Below are 12,758 nucleotides of genomic sequence, written 5' to 3' on the forward strand. Positions count from 1 at the left end.
TATCCTTTCAATAGATTCACTTTTTTTGCTGTTAGTCAAAACCTGTTTCTGTTACCTGCAATCGAAAGCTCTTGACTGATACACTCCATTTCTCCCCCTGGCTGTCCAACACCCCTCACGGTGCTCAGCACAGAGTAGGTAACCAATGGCTGTTGCATGAACTCCTTTGGAACTGGGCCCTGCGATCCACCTCCTATCTCTCAGTCTCCGTCGCTAGCATTCCCCATCTCACACCACGGTGAGTTTAACTCAGTCCTGTGGCACAGCATGGGCCTTCTACATCATTGTCCACTCCTCACTGCACAGTGTCCTCCCAAATGGTGCTTCTTCCCATATAAAGAGTTGCCTTCCTTTGGGATCAGTCTCAATAGGGCCCAGTGCTTTTCAAAGTTTCTGCTCTGTTAACTATGTGGGTCTCTCAATTTTTGGGTCATCTTTTAACAAAAAGCATTGATGATTTTTAAATAATCTCAATATTATTTAATTTAGATCAGGTTCCTCAGAAGCAGAGCCCGAGATAGGATTCAGGTGCATTTGATTTATTGAGGAATGCTCTCAGGAGAATAGAAGTGAGGAAACTTGATAGGGTAGAGAAAGGAGCTATGCAAAGATGCTGCTACAGCTGGAGTCTGCTGCAGCCTGCTCCCATAGGGAACTCTACACATTAACTGCACCCCAGAGTTGATGTTACTTTGAGGCAAAAAGGACTGGACTTTTGCATCCTGCTTCGGTCATGGGCTAAGGGCTGCCCTGGGTGGTGGGGGAGGGTGCAGAATCCCCCCAGGGAGCCAAAGCTCACAGAGAGTGGGTGGTGGTGCACTGGTGTGATGAAGGGGATCAGGGCTGGGCATCGACTATATCCACTACACCCTCATTTGGTGATTTCTTTAGACTACATTCCAAGAAGTGGGATTATTGGATGAAATAATGGAACATGCATATAACTCTTAAAATGTATTTCATAGTGCAGGAAATGCAGACATTAGCCCAGGCATTAATACTTTATCATGAAATAATCTGTCAAATCTGAGAGCCAGCCGAAGCAGGCCCTTCAACTGTTGGAATGTTAACATGGCATGGGTTAGTTTTGGTAGGAAAAAAGAGCTATCTCCTAGACGTGGTGAGCCAAGGGTTTCTTGGAGAGAACTGCAGAGAGGGGAGGGAAGGGAGGGAAATAGGCAAAAACGAAGAGCCACTCTGGTAGTATGAAGGCATCAGGTACCTGGCTGGGGGCAGGGCCTTTTGTTATGGGTTGAATTGTGCCCTCCTAAATACAAGCTCGAATCATAAACCGCAGTCCTCTGACTGTGACCTTATTTGGAAATAGGGTCTTTGAAGATGTGATTAGTTAACATGAGGCCAAACTGGTTTAGGGAGGACTCTAATTCAATATAACTGCTGTCCTTATAAGAAAAGGATGTTTGGACGCAGATACAGGGGAGAGGACTACATGAAGATGGAAACAGATGTATCTGTAATCCAAGGAATACCAAGGATTGCTGGTAAACATCAGAAGCCAGAAGAAACAAGGAAGGATTCTCCGCTACAGGTTTCAGGTGGAGCATGGCCCTGCTAACACTTTGATTTTGGACTTCTAGCCCCCAGAACTGTGAAATAATACATTTCTTTCGTTTTGGGCCACCCAGTTTGTGGTACTTTATTTAACAGCCCTAAGAAACCAAAATAGCATGTACACTGAATTGGGAGGTGGGAGAGTCTGCAGGTGAATGTCTTCCCATTTGCTTAGAAACCAATATTAAGATTTACTTTGTTCCTATGTTCCATTTATTAAATATTTTGATTGAATAAAAAAATCTCAAACAATTCAGAAAGGTACAACACAGAAATTCATTTCCCTACCCCACCATAAACTCATCTGCCAGTGTTAACTATTATTAATAGTTTGGTGATAATAACTATTTGTTTTTTGTTTCAGTTGTCTTTTTGAGGGAGAAAGCTTTTCCCTCCTCCTCCCAGCTTACAGGTGTTTTCAGCTTACAGGCTCCATAGAGTGCAAACAATAATAAAGAATAAAGGACTTGCATTCTAAGCAAAGCATTCCTACTAGGCAACGGGGCCTCTTGAGGAGACTGTTCAAGTCTCAGGTGAGAGACACAGCCCGTGTTGCTATAGTCATGGGTTGTGGTGGTTTGAACTCCTGTCAGCTTCTACACCTCCCACATTTTCTCCTCCTGTGCCCCTTTTCCGAGCAAAGAGGCAGGTTTGTTAAGGTCCCTCAACTGCTTCATTCTCTGCCATGGGTCATCAAAGATGCAGTTTACATTTCTCCAGTTTACATTTCTCAAAATGCAAATGTCAGAGATATTGCTCTGTTTCCATTCAAAATGAAATAATATACTAAATTGTTTAATCTTAGAGAGCCAGAAAGGAAACTTCTGTTTACCTAAAATCCAAATAATAAGGAAGCATGAAGAGCCAGATTATGTTCTGCACATCACTTCTCTGAGAAAGAAAGAGCCACAGTGGAAGCAGTTTGAATTGGGGGTTTAGTCCCCAGAGCAAGCTGCAGTCTTGCTTCTCATCCCTGACACTCTGACACCCACAGGACCTTGTGAGAAGATCAAAGGTTAATTAGAAGAAAAACTCCCATGCACCATCAGACTTTGGCCCCATAGAGTCCATAATACTTTTATTTTATGCAGGCAGAGTTTGACAAGTAGGTCCACCCATTTATTGAATTCACTGAACATTTACCATGTGCCTGGCAGAGTGCTAGCACTCTCGGGGATCCAACATAAATAAAATAGTTCCATTTGTTTCGTTTGAGAACGCACACACTCTACAACATGTTCAAATCACTGCATAAGTAACTGTCCTGTAAAGCAGCACAAGGACAACAGCTAGAAGAGAAGTTTAAAGTGTAGAAAGTGTTACATGCAAGTGGGACAGCTCCTATACAGGGATCATATGGAGGGCTTCTTGGAGGAGGAAGGGTCATTTTCACTGATGATTTGGCAGGTGGATGCATGGATCCTCCATGGGGATGGAGGGGGACAGGTATTCTAAGTGGAAGAAGACAGGAGCAAAGATGCATGAGCCTCAATCATAACTGCATGCAGTGTGGTGGAATTTTGCACATGCAAGGTTGAGTGAAAGTGGCCAGTTGCTCAATGGGACCTATTGTAGGATTCCATTTATATAAAGGTACATTGAACAGTAGCCATCAGAGACTCACATTTAGTGGTAAAAGGATAAAGAAAAGCAAGGGACATTTTGCCATAAAGACCAGGAGATTGATTTCCCTTCGGAGGGTGGGGAGAACCATGACCTGCTCTTGACTTAGGAGGCCACTTATAGGTGTTTATTTTCCAATAATTCATTAAGCTCTACTGGTATGTTCTAAGCACTTATATATTGTTGTACTGTATTTTACAGAGGCCTGTGGAAGTCTTCCCTCCATGCTCTACCAAAGGGGGAACTGGTTTCCTTGTGACTTCAATAAGCTGGAAGGCTCAAGAGACCTTTTGATTTTGAAGATACCTGGCTTTTTCATGTTGCTAGGGTGGGAGTGATGTTCTCTTGTAGCTGTTTACATCCAACTGGGATCTTTATGTTGTATTTCATAATTTTAAAAAATTGTTTTATTTTCAAAGGTGGAGGGGAGCAGCATTGGGCAGAAAGGATAAGGCTAGGCAAATGGGTGAGTGAAGGATTATCAGGGAAGTGAGGTTGCAGGGTTGGACTGGAAGGCTTGGAATGGCAGGCTGGGGAATGTGGTTTGGTTTGGAAGGCAAAGGGGAGCAGCTGTATGTTTGACAGCAGGAGAGGAAAGTGTCTGGGGCACAAAGCCACAAGTTTAGGGCCAGGGCAGCAGTCCGGCTGAGCTGTCACAAAGGCCTGACCAGAGGAGAGCAAGAGAAATGCAAAAGAAGGGGATGAATGTGAGAGCAGCATTTGTAGCTGCTGGTAGTAGAAGATAAGAGCCTCAATATAAGAACCTAGCAGACCCTGGCCAGGGGAAGGGAGGGGGACATGAGAAGGTGCTGTCAGTCAAGTCGGAATGGTTGGGGTGACACTGACATGGTACTTAGGGCCAGGATAAAGATACCTGCTGACAGTTTTAAGTGGCGGATATAGTAAAACTCCCTCCCAGAAGTGTGGGAGATTAATTAAGCATGGAAGGGGTTGGTAATGCACAGCAGGTAACATGCGGGCAAGGTGAGAAGCCCATGCTACACACAGGACTTGAGTCTAATTTGTTTGTTCCTGACATTCATATTTAAAGTCCTCTCTTCTATTTTACAACCAATTCCCATTAGTGAGTTGACTCTCACATACCCCATGTATAGCACTTTCTCCTTATCCATCACCCCTTTATAGCCTTCCTGAAAACCATGAGGTTCATTCTGCAAACTGAAGGGGATCCTTTGCTGGGTGTCATGCCATGGAAGTTTCATGATTTATTCTGCTAGACTCTAACCATGGTTCTTCTCTCTCACTGGTTGACAAGCTGAAGCATTTATCCTTTATGTAGAAATTCACCTTTGGAGTCTGGAATAACAGCCCTGTGATATTGTAACATATAGCACTATTGATTCTGTGACTTTTAGCAAATTCTCTGACCCTAATCCAAAGCCTAACTCTAACTTTTTGAATTGGATTTCTTTGAGTATTTAATACTTTAGATCCTACGTCCAAAATTCAGCCTGAACCTTAGGAAAAGTTCCATTTTTGTTTCTAGAACTACACTGAATTAAATTCTTCAAAATATAAGAAATAAACATTAGTTTGTAAGTGGAGGGAGTCCTTTGTTTTCTCATCATTGTCTGGGTCTAATTTGAATAATGTGTCCCAGTGCTTCATGGGGGAGAACAGAAGAACTTTCCTTGAGCTTCCCTGAGAAAGTCCTGAGCAGTCGGACTGAGGTATGGAAGACAGTTCCACCACCCACTGGTGGGTCTCAAGGAAGCATTGGCCAGGGTCAGTTATATATTAAGCAAAAAGATGAAATAGACCATTATAGAGAGGTGTGTCTCTCTATAATAGAGAGACATTGAGGAAAAACCATACTACAGATATAGGTTTGTTAGTAGGTGTCTAGTATTTAGTTAGATTTAGTGATCCTCTGGCCTGTGGTCTTCACCAAGCAGAAGCGAGGGGTGGTACCAGGTTCCAGAGCTCTGGCTGTGTAACTGTTGATCATGTTTTCCTTTTCTGGCTGGTGATTATAGCCTGTTCTTGAAAAGAAAAAGGCATTCTTAAATGCGTCTGTGATGTTTCAAGTGAACAACTATTGAGGAGTTCTTAGTTCTCACTGGTGGCACTTAATTTATTTTACCACGTGCTTTTCTTTTCTTTCATGAATCCTAATATTGTAAATTTTTTCTGTATTCAGAAAGTTGACCAAAGTAAAGGCTTAACAACTTTTTAATGGATGACACATATAGAGTGAACAGTTATAAAATGCACTGTACTTAAATGTTCAGTTTAATGACTTTTTTACAAGTGTGGAAGTAAACAAAGAGCAACCAAATGAGAAGAGAGGCTATTTATTCAGAGCTTGCTATAGCAAGGGAGTCTGTGATCTTCAGTTGCCGTTGGCAGAGACACAAAGGTAGGGGAGTGGGAAAGCTTTACAGTGAAAGTGTATTTGGCTTTTTTTATTGGTCCTGAGTTAGAAGCAGGGCTATAAAATAGAGAAGCTAGTAGTAATTGATCAAGTCCTGACTGTTCTAGAACAACTGCTATAGAGGTTGTGGTTTGGCTTCCTGGGCTTCTTATGTGAGCCAGACTTCTATTTTGTCACATTGTGTGGCCATTGTTTATTTGTATATTCAGTCTTTTATGTCTGCATATATCCCTTATCATTGCCACGTACAACAAACTGAAATTTGATTTTGTGTTTGAAGTTATTTCTTATTCACTGTTTTGAGCACATATAGTACAGAAAATTTTAGGGCAACTTCCTATTTATAGAAGGCCCCAGTGGTATTTAGTGAGGTGCTGGTTTAAAGTGGTCAAGATACTGCAAAGAGTCACAACCAGGAAAAAAGTGCTTCCCAGATGTTCATGTAAGATACAAAGTCTTCTTTCCTTATTTTTGATCTGACAGAAGAAGAGAATGTCAAAAGTAGAGAAAAAGAAAAGTATGCTGGAGTGGGGCATGGAATCTATGTAAAAGAATAAGTGACAAAAAGAAGATCTGTGTGGGGAACAGAAAGGAAGAATTGTAAGTCAGAGGGAAGAAGAGGAGGAGAAACTAATGAAGGAATGTGGGGAGGGAGACTTCAAACAGGGAACCAAAGACTTGGCTGCCACCAGAGACTGCCCTTCAGACTGCCTCTCTCCTTCCATAGGAATAAAGGTCTGGGCACATGGCTACCCAGAAAAAGCAGAGGCTACATTTCCCAGCCTCCCTTGCAGTTAGGTGGAGTCACATGACTATATCCTGGCCAGTGGGATGTGAGTAGAAAGGATGCATGAAATTTCCAGGTTGTTCTCTTAGAAGAGTGGCCACCCTTCTTCTTTCCTGCTGGAATGTGGACATGATGAAGATTCATTTTGAACCATTTGTACGAGGGAAATACAATAGAAATAGTGGTCAAAAATGGAAGGAACTTGCATCTTTTCATCATGGAGCCATCATATCTTCCATGGATTGCTTAAATCTATATTGTTAAATGAGAGAGAAATAACTTCTATCTTGTTTAAGTCATTGTTATTTTAGATTTCTGTTCTATGTTACCTCTGTCTATGAGACCTACCTTCTCCATCCATCCACTTCTCTGTTCTGCTATATTTAATGGAGATTGGTACTCTACCTCCCATGTGTCAGGAAATACTCCTGCTGGTCTTTTCTCTAAATCATCTACTGGGAGTGGCATAAGGGGGAAGGCAAAGTAACCACAATGAATGGTGCCATGTGTGCATTTTGGCCCTGGCTTGGTAGCATCCACCAGCAAGCCAAGATATTAGCACATTAAAGCCCCAAACTTCACCATCTTGGGAGCCAAGTTCATTGGAGGCTTATGGTCTAAGAATGCCATGACGCTGGTTTTGGGGGTTAAAGCCATCCTTTCTTGTGCACAGCATGACAGGTTTATGATCAGAACAATATTTTTTGGTCCTGAAGAGGGAAGCATTTGTGCTAAGCATTGTGATTCTACTCTGAATCCCATTTCTGCTCATCAGCTGTGTTGATAATATTGTTGGTTTATTATTTTCTCTTTTTGCCTCTCAGTACCAGGATCTACAGTCAACTCACCCCGCTGCACTTGGTGAGCCTCAACGTGGCCCAGCTTACAGGGTGCCTAGTGTTTGTAAAACCAGAACCACTTACTTTTCTGGCGTGTTGCACAATTAAATTAATATTCACAAAAATTCTTGAGATTTTCCAGGCATAAACCATTATTCATGACAATTTTGCTGTATTCCATTGGGCTCTTTCTATTGCTAATTGCTGGAGTTCCACAATTTCTTATTCTGGTTTGTACAGAGGGTGGCCAAACAGCGGTCTCTTTTCTCTTGCTTGGTTAATTGTTGCCAGACTTGCTGTTCTCAAGACTGGAAATCATACTAGCTGAATCAGCTTTGTGTTCAGGGCATTTTCCTTAAATGACACCAAATTCATTCTTGACCCTAATAATATGAAATATATTTCAATAATTTTCCAATAGGTGAATTAAAATAATGCCAGGAATGCTGCTTGAATGTCTTCTTCTCACTAGAACTTGATTAAGAAACATTCAAAAATCGTGAACACATATTTCTTCCAAAGCTATTATACTCAGATTCCCTCAAAAAGCTGCCAGGACCCAAGTCTATTGCCAGGATTGTACTGAATGAGACTGAGATGGATTGTGGTCTGAATTTTAAACTCTTTAGAGCATTTTCAACAACAGAAGCTGGGCTTTTCTCTTCTCTTCTCTTTTTCTCTTCTCCTCTCTTCCCTTCCTTTCCCTCTCTGTCTCCATCTCTGATGTTTCTCTCTTCGTGTGTTTGTCTGTCTGTGTCTCCCTCACATACAAACATAAGCTTTTTGGCAGTTAAGGTTCCTCTTCCTGACCTATTCCCATACAACTCACTAACTGCTCCACCCCCCACCCCACTTCCTTTTATATCTGTTCTTCAGCAAAGTTTTGCTAAGGAGCTGCTCCACGTCAAAGAGCATTAGTGCTCCAGCATTCCAGCAAGCAAACAAAATTTATTTTTTGACTACATTCCAAATGGATGTTTCCGGACTTGTTGTTTACCACGAGACACACACGCAGGCCCTTGTTTCCCCTCATTCTTCTTTGGGCACCAAGTTTCTCTGTGTTTCAGTGGCCACGGAAATCTTTCTTCTAAACACATCCTGTCAAACACAAAGGCCAAAACAGTCCAAACTGGAAGGCTGCCTTGGAGTTGTTAAGCTTGTTTCTTACTGCCCAAATTAATCAAATTTTACGCATTCTAACAGCATGTGTCCTGTTTAGCCAAGGGGGCTATAATATTCTGTCATTAGTATAAAAATGTCCTGGTTGTACCTCATGTCTCAGAATGGGATGTCAAAGCATGATAAATGTCTAGTCCTTTAAGATGCCCAAAGAGCACACTGGAAGTTGATCTAGTTGCCAAGATGACAACTGCCTTGACAATGATATTTTTTAATCTCCACATTTGTTTCAGCTCCTTGCCAAAGCCTCATATTCATTTATTTTCTCTGCATAAGGTTGGGAAGCTCAGCCATCCCCTTTATCCAGCTTTGGACTAGTTGGCGAGGGACCTCTCCTCAGGAGGGTTTCATTTCTTTGCTTCTAGGGCAGTCTTCGAGAACCTATTCATCCAGAGAAGATCCAGGAACCTCTAAACTGACCACTACACTCCAAGTCCAGGAGAGAGGCAGGGAATTTCTCTTCCTTTCTCTTCCAGGGTCTCCCAACAGACTTCTACAGGGATATATCCTCTCCAGGTGAGTGGCCTTGGTTCTGTGAAATTTGCTTAGCCAATCTCCCACCCTGCCTGTACTCTCTGGGTCATCATGGCTGTGACCTCAGCCGTGGCAGCATAGGGGTCATCCCATATGAGCCATTCTTTTGGAAAAGTGGAGTATTATCCCTCTAAGACCGACCCCCTCAAAAGCCCTCAATTCAACACACAGATGATGACTGACTTCTCTATATGCCAGATAAAGGCAGCATGTTTTTTCACATTTAGGAGTCAAGAACCAATTTGAAAATCCCATGACAGCTGTGGAACCTCTTTCTAGAAAAATGCATACGTATATATATATATATTTTTCTAGGCCGACCCCTGAAACCAATCAAGAAACTCTAGGCCAAGAACCCTGTGCATGACAGGACCACGGGTGGGACTTAGACGCACATGGAGCTGAGACACAGCTCTGTCATTTACTCACGGTAGGACCTTGGGAACTCCCTCAAAGTCTGTGAACCTCAATTCCTTCAACCATAAAATAGGACTGGTAATAATTGCCTTACCCATTCCAAGAGATTGTAGTGGGTTTTTCCTAACATAATGGTTGTACACGTAGAAAATGTTACAACTGAGCCCTTCCCACACATGTGAGTTGATGAGGAAATAGAAATCTCACCTCCTGGAAGGAGGGGGCAAGGATTAGTAATTGCTGATATTTTACAAATGGAAATTCCAAAGTGGATTAAGTGTTGAATTTTGCTGAATGGAGTCTAAATCTCATTATAAGTCTCAGGGAAAAGCAGATGATCAAATATTGGGGGCTACAGAGTTTTCCAGATTTGGTTAAGACTGTTTTCTCACCTCAGTGAGGCCCACATTTGCCAACAGGTTGAAAAGTAACCTTGGCTCTTGCTCCTTGGGGTCGTTCCTGTTTGTGGAGGTTTCTCAAAAGATTATGGAATTCACATTGGGAAACCCATTCAGCTGAAATTCAATACAGCCCTGATTCACTTGGTTCAAAACTAAGCCCGGAGATGGGATAAGGAGGGGTGTGTGTGTTTCCTGGGACTACTAAAATGTACCCCTTCCATCTTCATTGTTTAAATAGGAGTTATCTAGGGTTTTTTGCTGGTACTTCAGTTCTCCCAGGATGAAGTTAGTTTAAGAGTTTGGTGATGCTGCCAGAAATATGATTGGTTCAGAATATCTGCGCCTACATCTGTTATGGGAGGGTTTTGGATGAGGGTTCAAAGCCCTGCTTTTATTTGCCTTTGATAGTTTTGTTGACACTTAAACCTGGAACTGGTATTTCACTAGTAGGTAAGGAAGTAGGAAGAACTGTTCAAAAACAGAAATCTCCCATGAGATTTCTAGAAGCTCATTAAAACAATGTGTGTGTGTTTACTTGTAAAAGTAGAGCATGACAGCTTGGTGGAAGGTAAGACAGCAGCCTCGTGCACCACAGGTTTGAACATCACAAAAGTTTGGGAAGCCAGGGAGGAAGGAAGGAAGGAAGTGATTAAGGCCAACAGAAAACCAAAGCCAATGAAAACTCAATGTCAGCAATTCCCAAACTAACAGGAACTGGATCTGTAGTTAAGAAAAAGAGCAGGAATGTGGTCTAGGAACATCATATCTGCGAAGGCCTGAGCATGCTTTCCACAGAGGCATCTCAGGGGGTGTATCGGAAGACACTGAGTCCTACTCCTGCCCTTATTTTAAACTGTCTGGGTAGAAAAAATGTTCCATTAATCCTTTTTTTTTTCTTTCAGGTAAGAAAGCAAATAATGACATTGGCTCTTTAGAGAGTCACTAAATATACTGTATAACATCAAAAATTAAGCTATATAAAAGTAGATAATAACAAAGAACACTTGAATTGGGCTTTACTGCCAACCTCAGACTCAGGTCATTATTTAAATCCTCACAACAGCCCTGCAAGGCAGATAAGACAGACAGCTCTTATTAACTCCATTATGGAAAGAAACTAAAGCTCCTTGGGGCATCTAATGCCACAGACTGTCCTGGCTCCATTTTGTGGTTGTCTTCAAGTCATCCTGCAACGGTAGGAGAGAAGAAGAAAGATGCTCAGAATCAACAGCTGCCAAAGGGAAGACGGCAGGAGTTGGGGATGTTGGAGCCTGTGAGGTCTCACCTGGAGGACCAGAAAGATGAGGTGCCATGCAGGTCACTGTAGGTCTCATTTTCTGATGGGCAAGTACAAAATGAGGGTGGGCAGAGAGGGTTGAAGAGGCGAGGAACGCAACCAAGACCACCTGCAGGGGTTCCGGGTCGTTTGGGAAGCCTCTGTCCTGTTCTGGGAGGGTTTTGGTGAAGAGATCAAGGCTCTGCTTCCATTTGCCTTTGATAGTTTTATTGATACTTGAAGCTGGGGCTGGTATTCCACGAGTGGATATAGAGAACCCAGGTTTTTCTAATTCCGTAGTTCTGCCCACTTTCCATTTTGGTAAATGGTTTATGTAGGAAAGCTGTGTACATTGTGTAGGAAAACTGTGTGCAAATATGTGTACATTTTAACAGCTCATCTCTGGCAGCAAAATGAAAGCTGTGAATCAGCTAGGGTTGGGTATCCTGACCCTGCCACAAAGCACATGCTTGGAAGAGTCTGCCTTATCTGCCCTTGTAGGGACAGAGCTTCTGGTTATGGGATGCATCATCCCCTCCTTTATGAGGAGGTAAGTGGAAGTAACCTCCGCTACTTGCTGAAGCCACAGTGCAGCTTCCTGTAGATGAACCCTGCAATTGTTCTTTTCAATGGAGAAAAAAAGTCCACATATGTTCCAGAGAACATGAATTCCTTGGGACATTAACTAGGGTTATCCAAAGGAAGGTTACAGAGTCAAAAGTGGTGCTGGGTTAAACAGATTCAATAGGCTTTTCACTGCAGGACATCTCAGAGCCTTTACTATGCCAGGGTGCCTTGTGCATTCCAGGAGGGGCATTTGGGGTACAGTGTTTCCCATATTTATTTGGCCCTGGGGACTCTTGCCATGGGGTCATCTTAGGAAAAGAATGTTTTGAACAAACAAGCGGGGATGTTCAGGGCACACACAACAATTTTGCCCAGGATTGGTCCTCAACTTTTTGTTATTGTAGTCCTAAGGGTAGAGTTAAATATTTGTCAAAATAAAATCAATCCTAATATGATTTAACTTTTGAAAGGAGGTAAATTCAGAGGTGTGCTGGTAAAGGTTTAACAGCTGGCTCGCTGGGGAAAATAGCCTTAGCTGATTTCCCTGGTGTAAATACTCCTACCAGGCCCAATTTCAAGCTACCAATGTGATGTTATTAAATGTCATCTTGGGAAGAGATGTATATAATCAACTCTTGTGAGCCTGTAGGAGAGGCTGTAGCATGCCATTGGTTAAAGTGAGGAGTTAAACCAACAGGTAGAATCGGGATGTGGAAGGAGAAGGAGGTTGTTACAGATGAGAAAAGTAACTTGGCATAGAAAACTCAGGGCATGGTGGGTTGGGTACCCACATATTCAGTAAGTTAAATAATGGTACAGTTCATGTTTCTCATTGCAATATGAGCAATCTTCCAGAAACAGAGAAACCTGCTCAAAAGGCAACCATCAAGGTTCTATTGCGCTGTGATAGCAATGCAGCAGGCCGGGTCAGACTGTCTTCTGCTGCTGTGAAGCGCCGATGAGATTTACTTGGACTGACTTGGCCTCCCGGAGGCTGGCCTGAAATGAAAGAGGCAGAGGAAATGGAGGCATATCCTTCTCTGTGGGGTGGGGAGCCTACATGGCATGAGCATATTTTCCATCAAGAATTAGTTGCTTAGAGAAGAAGCAAATCTGGACCAGGTGTTCACTCCATTTAATCTCAGAGCCAAGAAAAACCATTTTTCTG

At 42.5% G+C, this 12,758-nt stretch overlaps 1 long non-coding RNA gene across 1 annotated transcript; it reads left to right on the plus strand.

The window, feature by feature from the left end:
- Positions 1–1,946: 1,946 nt before the first annotated feature.
- On the plus strand, positions 1,947–11,174 carry LOC143657349 (uncharacterized). Its single transcript, XR_013162819.1, has 4 exons — positions 1,947–2,105; positions 8,761–8,911; positions 9,245–9,359; positions 10,650–11,174. It is a non-coding gene; the product is annotated as an uncharacterized LOC143657349 (long non-coding RNA).
- The last annotated feature ends 1,584 nt before the right edge of the window (positions 11,175–12,758 follow it).

Source organism: Tamandua tetradactyla, chromosome 15 (assembly GCF_023851605.1).
Source record: "Tamandua tetradactyla isolate mTamTet1 chromosome 15, mTamTet1.pri, whole genome shotgun sequence".
In the NCBI taxonomy this organism is placed as follows: Eukaryota; Metazoa; Chordata; class Mammalia; order Pilosa; family Myrmecophagidae; genus Tamandua; species Tamandua tetradactyla.